Source organism: Triticum aestivum, chromosome 4D (genome assembly GCF_018294505.1).
Source record: "Triticum aestivum cultivar Chinese Spring chromosome 4D, IWGSC CS RefSeq v2.1, whole genome shotgun sequence".
Taxonomy (NCBI): domain Eukaryota; kingdom Viridiplantae; phylum Streptophyta; class Magnoliopsida; order Poales; family Poaceae; genus Triticum; species Triticum aestivum.
Window position 1 is genome coordinate 254,335,041 of NC_057805.1, and position 13,979 is coordinate 254,349,019.

Here is a 13,979-nt window from a genome sequence, read left to right on the forward strand (position 1 = left end):
AGTACAGTCCTTATATAAAAATTTGCAGTACTCTGAACAATAACAATGCAATGCCAATGGTCAAAAACTTTCTACTTAACATATGCTGTTCAACAGAATTCTCATGCTATGGAGTTCAGAAGAATAGACATAAAATACAAGAAATAGCAGTATAACTATCCTTCTAATGCAGTACAAAAGGGCATACTATGCAGTTCTCTAAAACACAGAATGCAGTGTAAGAAAAAGAATTATCTCATAAGCTGTCATGCCCACTATAATACAGTTACATTGAAGTCCACTACTTAACGAAATGCAGCACACTACAAACATATGCCAGAACTACATCAATAAAATCAAAGCAGTACAAATCCAGACATGTAGGAGACCAACAGAGGTGCCAATTCCACTCGCAGTTCGATTAGTGGCCAAAACATTGCGCAACCACTCAAATTTGAACAATTACCCACCAAAAAATACATCAAACCCACGGCCACTACGATGAACAGCATGAGCTATTCTTTAAAAATGCACATCAAAAAGACGAACATTATATGTGCAATATAGTAAATTCAAATGAAAAAGAGAAACTAATAACAAGATTCAAAAATGCATCGACGCACAAAATCCAAAAAAAACAACAAGAACAGACAAGCGGACGAAGCTCACACGCCCAGACAATCGATTTCACAGAGATTGATAACTAACTCCTAAAAATTAGACAAATTGTAGAGTATACGGACCGATTAAAACGAATGCAATCAATGAATTCCTACTAACAAACAACATCCGAGCACGAAAAAGTCACATCCGACGCGAACACGAACGAACAGAGAAAGCTCGTCCGCCAAATCGCTCAATTTGCAAAGATTCTAGTCGCTTTTCCTGTAAATCACAAAGAATAAAGGTCAAATGAGATCCAGAAACAAATTAAATCATCCCGCAACACCCGATTCCACAATAAAACGCGGGCGGGCCGCCAGAAAATGAAGCAGTTCTCCCGTGAAGCATTGTAGTGCTCATCGTACAAAGGATGTAGTTCGCTTCCGTTGAGTGTGCAGTGCAGAAGTGTTAGCAGAATAACTATTATGCTAATATTAGCAGAATAGACCGACTGTATATATATATATATGACTATTCGTCACCCTAGGTGAGGAATAGTTATTCTTCACCCCCCCTCTATTTTACCACCAATGCACTGTAATTTTATGTTCCGTAAGTTTTGTCTTATTTCTGACGTAAAAAGAGACCGTAGGAAAATATATAATCGCTGTAAAAAATTTTTTAGGTGATGGAAAATTACAAACCTAAAAACATAGTGTAAAATATACATCAACTCCAAATTTTCTTGTCTTATAACCTATATTTTTATTTTCTTATACCAAATTTTTCGTAGTATAGGAATGTAACTATTTGAATTCCAAATGTAATTTAATTATGAAGTGATCGTAAGATTACCTCAGGTGAAGAATAACTTATTCTGCACCCTGGGTGATGAATAGCATCACTATATATATATATATATCAATTAGGCTTCAAGTGCGTACTTGTTGGTGAAAGTGTTGTCCAATGGGAATTATATTTTGTATTACTCATGTAGCCTACAAAGTCTTGTAACTTCTTACTCCATTTCCAAATTTGTACTAGTCCTCTATACCTTATATTGCGCTACTCGTACTACTACCTCCCTCCTGGTTTATTGGTCCCCTTCATAATTTGTGTCAAATTTTGACCATAAATTTCACTAACTAAATGTTAATGCATGTCACAAAAAATTATATCGTTTGATTCATATTTGAACATAGTTTCGAATGGTATAATTTTCGGTGACATGCATTGACATTTTGTTAGTTAAACCTATGGTTAAAATGTGACACTAAATACGACTAGTAAGTATTATAGTAGTAGTACTAGTATATGTCGGTTAAATTATTCATCATGTACTCACATTGAATTGACGTGACAACACGCTGCGCGTGAGGTGACACTAGAGTCCCGGCGGCGTGTTCGGGTATTGTGGAATTGAGATTTAGAGTACCACTTATCTATCGAAATCTTTCATCATTCACTTGAAATAGTCGATTGATCATACATTGAGTACCATATAACTGGAATTAACCGATGCAAGTCCAAGAAGGATTGGCCGGTGCTGCCGGCTGGCATCAAGTTCGATCCGACGGATCAGGAGCTGATCGAGTACCTTGAGGCCAAAGTGATTGCTGACAGCGTGAAATCTCACCCTCTCATCATTTGTTCATCCCAACCATCGACAGCGAGCACGACATATGCTACACCCATCCTAAGAAACTTCCAGGTGAGACACCGATCGACCGTCTACTTGCACAAACATATTCCTTTGTTTATAGCTCTATTTTTTTGACACAGACCTAGTGAAGCAATTACAATTTGACAGTTAATAAAAAGTGAAACAAGTGACTGCAACATGCCAAAGATGTTATGAAAATGCCAGCTACATGGACTAAAACCTGTATTCGACAATACTGCAGGTATCACACTGAGTGGCCTAAGCAAGCATTTCTTCCCGTGCAACTCCGGGGCGTTCAAAAGGGGCACGTGGACGCGTCGCAAGATACAGTCGGAGTGCGGCGTGCACGCTCTGGCACAAGACCGGCAATACCTTGCCGATGATGGTCAACGGCCGGCAGACGGGCAACAAAAGGTTCTGGTGCTGCACACCAACAAGAACTTCGACCAGCAGAGGACCGACTGGGTGATGCACCAGTACCACCTCGGGGACCTGGAGCAAGAGAAGGAGCGGGAGCTAGTCCTCTGCAAGATTTTCTACCAGACGAACACTAGGGCCAGGTCTAAAAAGATTATAAGTTAGTTTGGTATTAGTACTTGTACTACCTGGTCGTCTGCAAGTTGGTATTGTTGTTAACGATCTTTCGGTATGAACTTGGCATTTGCTTCCAACCATCATGCCGAGGGTCGACATGGATATAAAGCTAAATCATTTGTTTCGAAATGAATTTTCATGCACCTGATTTTTATTTGATGGGTAGCATAAGCACCTGCCATTCGAATTCCCAGTTCTCCAATTTTTTACATCTTCGAAGTACGTAGGGGATCCATCCGGTTTCACATGCTGATAGTTGGAAGCAGCACGTCAGAACTAGGCTGTGGCATGCCAAGCCTAGCTGCAAATTGTTAAAAGAGAGGAGCAATGGATTTGGGCCTTCCAGAACAGTTAAGTGTCGCAACCTCGATCATGAAGCGCCTCCCATGGACTAAAAAAGGCCTAGTCCATTATTATTAGTTGAAATATGTAAAATATTGCATAATGAAAATAAATATGTATAATGTAATGAATTTAGTCCGCTTTCACTGAAAACCATCCGATTTGCATGAAATTCATCCATGGAACCACAAGACGGCTGGCCATACAGAGCCTAACCATACGGAACCAGCAAGTCCATGCACTTAATATCATGATGGAAAAATAATGCTGACGTCTGAGACGGTGAAACCCATGAAGTCTTCAACATACTCAATAAACAAGAGAATTCTGCAAGTACAGACTGATAACTGGGATCCAACAGGTGTATTGTTATTTCAGGTCGAGCAAGTTTCAACTGGGTTGTAGACTGCCCAGGCTTGGTTTTGTTTTTAACAGGCCCAGCCCATGCCGACAATGGGGCACAAAGATCCAGCAGGTATCTACTGGCCTCTGGCCCGCCAGCGTTAGTTATATTTTATCTTAGAGCATCCGCAGGCAGTTTTTCTACTGAATCAAACACACAGCCCAGTTCTATTTTCCTCTTGAAACGCCATGTCCTACTTTCGTTTTCTTATCTCTACCTATAGTTTTACTACTTCATATACACGTACAATTATATTGAAAATACATAAAGTTCCCTTTTCATATTTACATCCTTATTTTTTTGTTAATTTCCCTCCCATCGCTGATTTTTTTACCACTTGTTTTCCCTTAAACCAACTCAATTGTCCCAAGTCTTATTTGCTTACAAAAACAAAATGATTTTTTTAGCAAATCAATAAGTTCTTTAAAAAATAAATGTTTATCAATACAGGATTGCAACAGTTCGGACTCCACCAAAATATGCAAAATAAGGTTAAACCTTTTTACCGTGGTCCTGGGCAGAAAATGGGCTGTAATAAATTCCTTCAGAATTAGCAAATGGTCTGCAAATTATTAAAAAATAGCAAATGGGCTCTATGTTGTCTGCCACAGATTTGGAGGCTAACTTGTGGGCCTACTAAGTTCATGCGTACACAAGGTTTCTCAAAAAAAGAAACTTAGTCAACAATTGACTCTACCAGTGTCAGACCGTTAGATGTCAATCTAACGGCAATCGTGCTTCTTTAGTCTCTGATCTTCCTGCTCCAGCCGCCCAAACCAGCGCTGGCGGAACCGCCTGCTCCCACCTCCCGTGGTCGGCTATGCTGCCGGGTAGGCCTCACGGCCCCACCATACTCGCATCCCTGGCCTGCTATCCCTCTACTCACCCACACCTCATGTTATTTTCCGGCAATGGCAACCGAACCAGTCAATCCTCGTACTCCCCACCGCGTGGGCAACCACTGCCGTGTCTTCCCCGGCTCTGTGTCGTTCCCTTCCTAGGCCTCGCCGTCGTCCACCGCCCTAGTGCTCTCGGTGCAGCGTGGTTAACATGGTCAACGAACGACATCCATCGGAAGTGGACTATACGTGGAGAGGCTGACAACTGGGTCCACGGCCGCACACAAGGAAATGCCTCCTTATTACGTGCAAAATAATGATTCCTCTAGCTGACAGGTGGGACCCACCGGAAGGGCCTCTGCATTTTGCGAAAAAAAACATTCCCCCCGCTGACAGCTCGGACCCACCAGCTATATATTCGCACGCAAGGAAGTGCCTCCTTATTACGCACAAAAAATGAATACTCCCCCTGCTAGCTAGGACCCACCATAGTGGGAGGCTGACTTGTGGGCCAACTAAGTTGACGCGGATGGAGGGCTTTGTCAACTTAGTCAATATGAATGATTCTAGCTCCAGTGACCGTACGATATCCATCCAACTGTCGTAGTGCTTCTTCAACCTCTGGTCTTCTTATTCCAGCCGCCCAAACCAACACTGGTCGTGCCGCCTGCTCCTGCCTCCCGTGGCCGGCGGTGCTGCCGCGGAGGCCTCACCACCCCTACTACTCCCACCGCTGGCCAGGTCATCCCTCTACTCACCCACAACCCCTGTTATTCTGCGGCGACGGCAGCATCACATCACAGCCGATCTAGTGAACCCTCGTACTCCTCTCGGCGTGGGCATCCACTACCGCGTCTTCCCCGGCTCCGCATCGTCCCCTTCCTAGGCCTCGTTGTCATCCACCGTCTTGGTTCTCTCGGCGCAGCGTGGTCAATGTGGTCAAGGAACGACTTCCATCGAAAGAGTACTGCACGTGGAGAGGCTGACAGCTGGGTCCACGGCCGCGGCAAGGAAGTGCCTCCTTATTACACGCAAAATAATGATTTCTCCACCTGATAGCAGGAACCCACCGATAGGCCACCGTATTTCACAAAAAAAAGTTCCCCTGACTGCTGGGACCCACCAGCTACATCTTCGCACGCAAGGAAGTGCCTCCTTATCCTCCCTGACAGTCGGGACCCACCTGGTCGAAGCGTACGTAGCATTGTCATTCTGGTCGCAAACGTGTACGTACATACGATCGGTCTGTCTGCAGGCTGCAGCGATGAACCATGGCCGAGTAAGGAAGGGCGCGTGTCGTACTATAGGCATGCATGTGTCGTAGTACAGGCGCGCACGTAGCATGTCACGCAGTCCCGTTAATATCGTGTACATGTACGTATATCCAGGGTGCAAGAAAGTAATTACGGCTACGTACGTACATACAGGCAGGGTCTCGAATGCCTACTGGGGCATACGTACGGCCAGGGCTCGTGTACATGGAGAGGCAGCGACGGCGTCCTATTCATTGGCAGCAAACCGGCTGGGTCGAAACGGAATGCGTCGTCGTGTTCATCGGCAGCCAACCGTCTGGGTCGGAACGGAATGCGTCGTGTTCATCGGGAGCTAACCGGCTTGGACGGAATAGCCGATCGAAACGAGGCCTGGCGTACCGCAGAACGGGCGAAACGGCCTTCTGTTCGACCACCTACGGTCGAAACAGGATCCTGTTCACCGGGAGCGGTGTGGAGTACCTCAAAACGGAGGAAACGGACTTCTCTTGGACCTCCTACGGATGAAACGGGGTCCTATTGATCGGGAGGGGTGTGGCGTACCGCAAAACGGAGGACACGGACTTGTGTTGGAGCACTACGGTCGAAATGGGGGTCCTGTTCATCAGGAGGGGTGTGGCGTACCGCAAAACTGGATTCCACGGGCTACTGTTCATCTCCACCGTCGACCTCCTCCAGCCTCCACGGGCTACTGTTCATCCACTGTCGACCTCCTCCAGCCTCCACATGCGACTATTCATCCACGGGCTCCTGTTCATCCAGCCTCCGCCGCTCCTCCACTCGCTACTGTTCAACCAGCTCTTTCCATGGGGTCCTGTTCAACCACCCCTCCACGGGCTACTGTTCATCCAGCCCTCTAACGGCTACTGTTCAACCAGCCCTCCACGGGATCCTATTCATCCAGCCCTCCACGGGGTCCTGTTCATCCACCCCTCCACGGGCTACTACAGTGGGTGTTGTTGGGGGGGGGGGGTGGATGAACAGGACACCGTGGTGTTGCCGCTGGATGAACAGGACCCCGATCGGTCGTGTTCATCGGCAGCCAACCGTCTGGGTCGGAACGGAATGCGTCGTGTTCATCGGGAGCTAACCGGCTTGGACGGAACAGCCGATCGAAACGAGGCCTGGTGTACCGCAGAACGGACGAAACGGCCTTCTGTTCGACCACCTACGGTCGAAACAGGATCCTGTTCACCGGGAGCGGTGTGGCGTACCTCAAAACGGAGGAAACGGACTTCTCTTGGACCTCCTACGGATGAAACGGGGTCCTATTGATCGGGAGGGGTGTGGCGTACCGCAAAACGGAGGACACGGACTTGTGTTGGAGCACTACGGTCGAAATGGGGGTCCTGTTCATCAGGAGGGGTGTGGCGTACCGCAAAACTGGATTCCACGGGCTACTGTTCATCTCCACCATCGACCTCCTCCAGCCTCCACGGGCTACTGTTCATCCACTGTCGACCTCCTCCAGCCTCCACATGCGACTATTCATCCACGGGCTCCTGTTCATCCAGCCTCCGCCGCTCCTCCACTCGCTACTGTTCAACCAGCTCTTTCCATGGGGTCCTGTTCAACCACCCCTCCACGGGCTACTGTTCATCCAGCCCTCTAACGGCTACTATTCAACCAGCCCTCCACGGGATCCTATTCATCCAGCCCTCCACGGGGTCCTGTTCATCCACCCCTCCACGGGCTACTACAGTGGGTGTTGTTGGGGGGGTGGATGAACAGGACACCGTGGTGTTGCCGCTGGATGAACAGGACCCCGATCGGTCGTGTTCATCGGCAGCCAACCGTCTGGGTCGGAACGGAATGCGTCGTGTTCATCGAGAGCTAACCGGCTTGGACGGAACAGCCGATCGAAACGAGGCCTGGCGTACCGCAGAACGGACGAAACGGCCTTCTGTTCGACCACCTACGGTCGAAACAGGATCCTGTTCACCGGGAGCGGTCTGGCGTACCTCAAAACGGAGGAAACGGACTTCTCTTGGACCTCCTACGGATGAAACGGGGTCCTATTGATCGGGAGGGGTGTGGCGTACCGCAAAACGGAGGACACGGACTTGTGTTGGAGCACTACGGTCGAAATGGGGGTCCTGTTCATCAGGAGGGGTGTGGCGTACCGCAAAACTGGATTCCACGGGCTACTGTTCATCTCCACCGTCGACCTCCTCTAGCCTCCACGGGCTACTGTTCATCCACTGTCGACCTCCTCCAGCCTCCACATGCGACTATTCATCCACGGGCTCCTGTTCATCCAGCCTCCGCCGCTCCTCCACTCGCTACTGTTCAACCAGCTCTTTCCATGGGGTCCTGTTCAACCACCCCTCCACGGGCTACTGTTCATCCAGCCCTCTAACGGCTACTGTTCAACCAGCCCTCCACGGGATCCTATTCATCCAGCCCTCCACGGGGTCCTGTTCATCCACCCCCAACTGGCTCGATCGATCGGGGTCCTGTTCATCCAGCGGCAACACCACGGTGTCCTGTTCATCCACCCCCCCAACAACACCCACTGTTCATCAAGCGAAGGAGGCAGCAGGTTCGATCGGCTTCAGTTAGCAGCAGTAGTGAAGGAATCGCTCGATCGGGTTCAGTTAACAGCCAGATCGATCAATTGCTCAAGTTCAGTAACGCGTAGCCTGCAGTGCAGTCGCTCGGGTTCAGTAGGCGAACGCCTCGCTCGGGTTCAGTTAGAGCCCAACGCCTCGCACCCACGCGCGTACGTGTATGACAGAAACGTGCATCGCTCGGCCCCCGACCACCCACCGTAACCGGGAACTCCCCGATATTTTCCTCGCCCTCGCTTCTACAATGGTTTTTTCCGCCATGGATGGCCCAAAGAATGTCATGCAGCTGCATCTCCGGCCTGCCCAGGACGAAAAGCCCATTTGCTGTCATAGAAGTAGGAGCCCACCACATCTTGATGATACCGGGTTTTGTCACAATTATCGTCATAGAAGTGTCATAAGCATGACATTTTTTTTGTTCGGCCCAAAATGTCACGGATGTGTCTTTTTTTTGTAGTGATTATGAGTTATGATCCGCATACCCCAAGGTGACAATAATTGGGATTCTTTTCGGTGATTACCGTAGTTTGAGGAGTTCATGTATTCACTAAGTGCTAATGCTTTGGTCCAGTTCTCTATTAAAATGAGGCCTTAATATCCCTTAGTTTCCATTCGGACCCCGCTACCATGGGAGGGTAGGACAGAAGATGTCATGCAAGTTCTTTTCCATAAGCATGTATGACTATATTTAGAATACATGCCTACATTATATTGATGAATTGGAGCTAGTTCTGTGTCACCCTAGGTTATAAGTGTTGCGTGATGAATGCCATCCGACATAATTATTCATCATTGATCCATTGCCTACGAGCTTTTCACATAATGATCTTTGCTACGTTACTTTGCTGTTGCCATTATTACAATTGCTACAAAACTGCTACTGTTACTTTTGCCACTGTTACCGTTACTTCCATACTACTTTGCTACTAAATACTTTGCTTCAGATATTAAATCTTTCAGGTGTGGTTGAATTGACAACTCAACTGCTAATATTTGAGGATATTCTTTGGCTCCCCTTGTGTCGAATCAATAAATTCGGGTTGAATACTCTACCCTCGAAAACTATTGCGATCCCCTATACTTGTGGGTTATCAAGACCTTTTTCTGGTGCCGTTGCCAGGCAGCATAGCTCTATTCTCTGAGTCACTTGGGATTTATATCTTTTGAACACTATGAGGAATTTGAAAGATACTAGAACCAAGATTTTTTTCCTCTACTACGAGGGGAGGTAAGGAACTGCCATCTAGCTCTGCACTTGATTCACCTTCTATTTTGAGTAAGCTTACACCTGCTACTGATTCTGATATGTCACATGTTATTGATGATGCTACTTCTACTATGAATGATGCTTATGATGCTACTACTTTGCTTAATAAAACTGTGCCACTGGGTGAATTACTTGATGAACATCTTTCTAGAGTTAGAGCTATTGATTATGCTGAAGAGGATGAAATTATAGAAACTAAAAACTTTGAAACACCTTATAAGACTAGCTCTCCTATATATGAACTTCCTGTTATGACTGAGGGCTATGTTATGGATGGAGAGGTGGCTAGGGACTTTCTTGCTTGTAAGGATAGAGATGGTCTTAAGAAATTATTATGCAAGTGGAAAGAAAAATCTTTGAATGCTAGAATGCAATATGATCCTAAGTTTGCTACTTTACCTATTTTTGTTACTGATAAGGATTATGAATTCTCTATCGATCCCGATTTAATTACTTTGGTTGAGTCTGATCCTTCCATGGTTATGAATCGGAAACTGTTGTGGCACATCTTACTAAATTGAATGATATAGCCACCCTATTTACTCATGAGGAAAAAATCGCTATTACTATATTCTTAAGTTGTTTCCTTTCTCGTTAAAGGGTGATGTAAGTTATGGTTTAATTCTCTTGCTCCGGGTTGTGTGCGTAGTCCCCAGGATATGATTTACTACTTCTCTGAAAAATATTTCCCTGCTCATAAGAAACAAGCTACTTTAAAGGAAATATTTAACTTTGTGCAAATTGAAGAAGAGAGTCTCCCAGAAGCTTGGGGAGGCTTCTCCAATTACTTAATGCTTTGCCTGATCATCCTCTCAACAAAAATGAAATACTTGATATCTTTTATAATGGACTAATCGATGCTTCTAGGGACCACCTAGATAGTTGTGCTGGTTGTGTTTTCAGGGAACAAACTATTGAGCAAGCTGAATTGCTATTGAATAATATATTGAGTAATGATAATGATTGGACACTTCCGGAACCAACTCCTAAGCCAACTTCGAAGAAAAGAGGTATTCTATTTCTCAGTCCTGAAGATATGCAAGAGGTAAAGAAATCTATGAAAGAAAAAGGTATTAAAGCTGAAGATGTTAAGAGTTTACCGCGTATTGAAGAAATACATGGTCTTGATAACCCGACATAGGTATTAGAGGTATACTCTCTTTATAGACTTGATGAAGGTGATATTCCTCAAAATAAGTCCGCTAGTAAATGCTTGGATGAGTTTGATAACTTTATTATTATTAAACAAGAAAACTTCAATGCTTATGTTAGTAGACAATTGCAATGTAATGCTTACATGCTCGACTGCTTGGGTGATTATATGAGTAGAACTGTTAGTGATCTTAAGATTATATGAGCATGCTTCGATGGTGAAAACTCAAGTAGAACAAGTACTTAAGGCACATGATGATTTACTCAATGAGTTGAATAGTAAGAACAATGATAATGTTGTTAGGGTTATGACTAGAGGTGGTAAAATGACCCAGGAACCTTTGTATCCTGAGGGCCATCCTAAGAGAATTGAGCATGATTCTTAGAAAACTAATACTGATGTACCTAGTCCTCCTAGTAATAAAAAGAAAAGGAAAACTGATAGGACTTTGCATGCTTCTAGTGAACCTGGTATAGACACACCTGAGAATCCCAATGATATTTTTATTTCTGATGCTGAGACACAATCTGGTGATGAACATGAACCTAGTGCTAATGTTAATGATGATGTTCATGTTGATGCTCAACCTAGTAATGATAATGATGTGGAGGTAGAACCTGCTGTTGATCTTGAGAACCCATAATCTAAGAATCAACATTATGATAGGAGAGACTTCATTGCTAGGAAACATGGTAAAGAAAGAGAACCATGGGTTCAGAAACCCATGCCCTTTCCTCCTAAACCATCCAAGAAAAAGGATGATGAGGATTTTGAGCCCTTTGTTGAAATGCTTAGACCTGTCTTTTTGCGTATGCGTTTGACTAATATTCTGAAAATGTCTCCTTATGCTAAGTATATGAAAGATATTGTTACAAATAAAAGAAAGATACTGAAAGCTGAAATTTCCACCATGCTTGCTAATTACACTTTTAAGGGTGTAATACCAAAGAAACTAAGAGACCCACGAATACCAACTACACCAAGCTCCATTAACATAAACTATGTTAAGACTACTTTATGTGATTTGGGAGCTTGTTGGGGATGTAATTGTTGGGTTTGACCCGCCCAGGAGGGGCCGGGTCATGCCACTGGCGACTCAAAGATGAAGAGGCCCAATAAGGCCCAAGAAGATATGAAGATGACAGTTCATAGAGCAAGCCAATTGAAGGCCCAAGACCCGAAGACGACTTGAGGACCACGGGTGTGAGCCGCCATATGTTTAAACTGTTGGGGAACGTTGTAATTTCAAAAAAATTCCTACGCACACGCAAGATCATGGTGATGCATAGGAACGAGAGGGGAGAGTGTTGTCCACGTACCCTCGTAGACTGGAAGCGGAAGCGTTAGCACAACGCGGTTGATGTAGTCGTACGCTTCACGATCCGACCGATCATGTACCGAATGCACGGCACCTCCGAGTTCAGCACACGTTCAGCCCGATGACGTCCCTCGAACTCCGATCCAGCCGAGTGTTGAGGGAGAGTTTCGTCAGCACGACGGTGTGGTGACGATGATGATGTTCTACCGACGCAGGGCTTCGCCTAAGCACCACTACAGTATTATCAAGGTGGACTATGGTGGAGGGGGGCACCGCACACGGCTAAAAGATCAAATGATCAATTGTTGTGTCTCTAGGGTGCCCCCCTGCCCCCGTATATAAAGGAGCAAGGGGGAGGTGCGGCCGGCCAGGAGGGGCGCGCCAGGTGGAGTCCTACTCCCATAGGGAGTAGGACTCCCTCCCTTTTCCTAGTTGGATTAGGAGTGGAGGGGGAAAGAGGAGGGAGAGTGGAAGGAAAGGGGGGGCGCCGCCCCCCCTCCTTGTCCTATTCAGACTACGGGGGAGGGGCGTGCGGCCCTACCCTGGCCGCCTCTCCTCTTCTCCAGAAAGGCCCACTATGGCCCATTAAGCCCCCGGGGGGTTCCGGTAACCCCTCGGTACTCCGGTAAAATCTCGATTTCACCCGGAACACTTCCGATATCCAAATATAGGCTTCCAATATATCAATCTTCATGTCTCGACCATTTCGAGACTCCTCGTCATGTCCGTGATCACATCCGGGACTCCGAACAACCTTTGGTACATCAAAACATATAAACTCATAATATAACCGTCATCGAAACGTTAAGCGTGCGGACCCTACGGGTTCGAGAACTATGTAGACATGACCGAGATACGTCTCCGGTTAATAACCAATAGCGGAACCTGGATTCTCATATTGGCTCCCACATATTCTACGAAGATCTTTATCGGTCAGACCGCATACATACGTTGTTCCCTTTGTCATCGGTATGTTACCTGCCCGAGATTCGATCGTCGGTATCTCAATACCTAGTTCAATCTCGTTACCGGCAAGTCTCTTTACTCGTTCCGTAATACATCATCCCACAACTAACTCATTAGTTGCAATGCTTGCAAGGCTTAAGTGATGTGCATTACCGAGAGGGCCTAGAGATACCTCTCCGACAATCGGAGTGACAAATCCTAATCTCGAAATACGCCAACCCAAGAAGTACCTTCGGAGACACCTGTAGAGCACCTTTATAATCACCCAGTTACGTTGTGACGTTTGGTAGCACACAAAGTGTTCCTCCGGTAAACGGGAGTTGCATAATCTCATAGTCATAGGAACATGTATAAGTCATGAAGAAAGCAATAGCAACATACTAAACGATCGAGTGCTAAGCTAACGGAATGGGTCAAGTCAATCACATCATTCTCCTAATGATGTGATCCCATTAATCAAATGACAACTCATGTCTATGGCTAGGAAACATAACCATCTTTGATCAACGAGCTAGTCAAGTAGAGGCATACTAGTGAAACTCTGTTTGTCTATGTATTCACACAAGTATTATGTTTCCGGTTAATACAATTCTAGCCTGAATAATAAACATTTATCATGATATAAGGAAATAAATAATAACTTTATTATTGCCTCTAGGGCATATTTCCTTCAGTCTCCCACTTGCACTAGAGTCAATAATCTAGATTACACAGTAATGATTCTAACACCCATGGAGCCTTGGTGGTGATCATGTTTTGCTCTTGGAAGAGGCTTAGTCAACGGGTCTGCAACATTCAGATCCGTATGTATCTTGCAAATTTCTATGTCTCCCACCTGGACAAAATACCGGATGGAATTGAAGCATCTCTGGATGTGCTTGGTTCTCTTGTGAAATCTGGATTCCTTCGCCAAGGCAATTGCACCAGTATTGTCACAAAAGATTTTCATTGGACCCGATGCACTAGGTATGACACCTAGATTGGATATGAACTCCTTCGTCCAGACTCCTT